This window comes from Haliotis rubra, unplaced genomic scaffold (assembly GCF_003918875.1).
Source record: "Haliotis rubra isolate DU_JTF1 unplaced genomic scaffold, ASM391887v1 Scf453, whole genome shotgun sequence".
NCBI classification, from domain to species: Eukaryota; Metazoa; Mollusca; class Gastropoda; order Lepetellida; family Haliotidae; genus Haliotis; species Haliotis rubra.
Window position 1 is genome coordinate 6962 of NW_025767139.1, and position 3423 is coordinate 10384.

The window sequence follows — 3423 nt, forward strand, 5'->3', positions numbered from 1 at the left end:
ACACACATACATACATGCATACACACATAGAATACATATATATATATACATACACATTCAGATACACACGCACACACACATGCACATATACATGTATGTATATATATAATTTTATAATGTATTCAATTTTCAGGAATTAGTGTAGAGGATTTCTAAACAGTAAATTGAAAGAAGACCAGAAAGCATGAAAGCTTGCAAAGTTACAATTTGAATATGCAATAAACCTTGAGGATTGGTAATATCTTACTGTTTCTTTTTGAAAGGTTATAAAGCTTGGTTTAGTCATTTTTTCTATTAAATGTATAAAGGAGAGGTTTTGTTATCATGATAACAACATTCAACGGATTATTATGTTTACCCTTTAAACAATATATGATCTTCACTAAAGGTGATTCTGCCCTCTGTATAATTTCCAATCCATTCTAGTAGCTTTTCCCATATATCAACAGAATATAAACATTTACATAAGATATGTGAAATTGTTTCATTTGGTTCGTTACATAAGGTACAAGCTGCAAATGGTACATAACCAATCTTAAATAAATAACTATTTGTACTCAGCATATTGTGTAGAACCTTCAACTTAAACCATCTTAATTCACTACTCGGGGTACATCTTTTTACCATCATATTATAGTTTATCCATTCTGTATCAGTCAATGTTTTCCTAAGGTAGCTTTCCCACTTTGTGTACGTCTTAAGTTTTGTAAAATTAGGCTCATGCAAGATTTTATAAAGTACCTTACATCCAGATTTATTATGTATTTTGGCAATATTGGTCCTTGAGGAATTTTCACTAAATAATTCCTATTAATATTTTGTAAATAACTCAACATAGCTTGTTTTATTGCTCGATAAGTCACGAAATTGGTTCTAATTCTATATTTTAACAAATTCATCAAATATATCAAATATATTTTACCATGTTCATTAATAAAATCATTCAGAAATGTTATACCCTTTTTATGCCACTGTGCAATATATATGGGCTTACCATCATTTTTTATGGAATTGTTATACCCAAACTGATTTGCTCATAATGTCTTCAATAGTTGTTTTTTTAGTGTCATCACAGTTCAGATATAAGTTCCATAATAGCAGTTTCTCGTTCCAAAAGGTGTTATGAATATTTGGAGCAATATTTTCATAGATATATGAACTATCAGCCAAAGTCATGACATTTGTATTCACTGCAGTTTCAAAGAATATGATTGCCCACTTTGGTTTACTAGTAAATAATCTTTTAACCATCCTAATTTCTGATCTGCAATTACTTTTTCTACAACAGGTACACTAATGCCACAATTAGTGTAGTACCATTACCTCCCTCTTGATCTTGTCTGGTTTGAACTTCCAGATAAATTGAAAACATTTTTTCTGAAAATTTCTATTATATGTTTTGGTGGAGTAGGTATACTGCTGAAAAGATGATTAAGCTTGGTGTTTTAGTAAATAGGCTTGCAACCCCCTTTTTCAGTGTCACAAGAGGTTTTCTTTTTCACGTGTAGTTGAAAAAAAGTATTGACGCTTCTCTTATGTTTAACAGTAACATTTCCCATAGTAATTGATCATTAATTGTAAACACTCTTTCATCTTCTATAGTTTTGTCTTGATATTGTTCCAGGGTATCGCTTATTATTTTTTTTATAATTTCCACATATTTCGTATCCTTTAACAGCCAATTATTGAACTTCCAGAAGCCTTTCCCTTTTTGTATATCTGAAAACATAATTGTGAGTGGCACTATCGAGTGATCTGAATTGATACTTGGTTCCTCTACGGAATTGAGAACATTATGGGAAACTAAGAAATAGTCTAATCGAGCTTGCTTTAGTGGTGTTGGTTGTGGCCAGGTAAACCTTCTTGTAGAAGGATGCAATTCTCGCCATGGGTATTTGAGATCTAGGAAATCTATTGTCTCTAACAATTCCTGGCCTGATTTAGGGTTATTTATATGTCTAAAGTTGAAGGTATCATTATCAGGATAAATCAACAATTCCAATCACCACATATAACAATATTTTCACCTGTTTATTATTCAGCTATTTCTCTAATGTGTCTTATGAATTCTGGTTTATCGGAATTTGGCCCATATAAGTTAATCAAAGTATATATCTTATCATTGATAATCACATCCAATGCTACATAGTTGCCATCATCTTTGTCAGTTATTATTTGCATGACCTTAAATTGAAACTTATTGTTAAATAAAATTGCTGCCCCCCTTGCATTCTTTTAAATGAACTTATGTACCATTCACTATACCCCATTGTTGTTTTATTAGTTGTTCCTGATCAGCTGTAAAATGAACATCTTGTAAACAATATATTTGAGCCTTTTTTTTCTCAAGAATCTGAAAAATTGTTTCCTTTTAAAGTTATTATTTAAGCCTCTACAATTCAGCGATAATATTTTAAATGCTCCTTTGCATCATCTGTCATTGCAGAAATTCATTCCTAGGTGATACGGCTGTATCCTCAAAGGGGGTTGAAATAGCGTAAAATTATTGTCCTCCTGAGAGGGTACCTAAGTGCCCAAAACTTTCAAAGTACAATTTTCACGTACCAAGTTTTTAAACGTAGTATTTTTGTTCTTTTAAATTTCGGCTAAATTATCCTACAATCGCCAGCGGCTGAAGGAATGGTGTAAATCCAGCTAGGCTCCATGCAGGTAGCAAAAGTAATGTAAGTCCCCATGGTTCCTAGTATGGTGATCTACCTTCAGTTATTGGCGATCTATAGCCTGTTTTTATATTATATTGTCCAAATAGTGCTATTAGTTTTAACTTTCACGCTAGTTTTAATTCTAATTGTGATATTCTAGTTGTTTTACTGTCCTTCGCCGACAGGTTTTTATAATATACATATATTCCATTTCAATATCATATATGTTCTCGTCACGATATGGCTGAAATATTGCCGATGTGATGTAAAATCTCAACTCACTCACTCTTAGGTGGTATATTGTAAATGTAATGTCTGATAGCACACTGATTTTGTCTAATGGAAAATGTAGTTTTTATCAAGTAAGAACAAGCAAAACTAAACGAAATATAAAACATAAATGCTTCCGTTTGTTCCAAACCGAAACCGCTCTCATTAACAGACAAATTTACATTGAACACACATGGGCATATGTCCCAATGTCCAGTACATACCGAGACACCACCTTGCTCAAACATTGTCAAATTAGATTTTGCCATAATGTTTACTTGATGTCTCATGACAAAAATGGTCAGTCAAACAAAATCTTACTTGCATATTTACAATCCATAAGTAGCGATTTGCTGCCTCAAGCGTCACTCACAGTGACTTGATTGATGTGTCATCGTATTGTCGTACTGTATTGTGGCAATGTGACATTTGTTGCACTCGTTGCAGGAAAACGTCAGTGAATAAATTCTCCAGACGAATACTCTGCTTT

At 32.4% G+C, this 3423-nt stretch overlaps 1 long non-coding RNA gene across 1 annotated transcript; it reads right to left on the reverse strand.

Moving 5' to 3' along the window:
• Positions 1 to 2424: 2424 nt before the first annotated feature.
• LOC124289970 lies at positions 2425 to 3120 on the reverse strand. Its single transcript, XR_006901802.1, has 2 exons — positions 2950 to 3120; positions 2425 to 2456 (listed from the first exon to the last, which is right to left on the reverse strand). It is a non-coding gene; the product is annotated as an uncharacterized LOC124289970 (long non-coding RNA).
• Between the last annotated feature and the right edge of the window lie 303 nt (positions 3121 to 3423).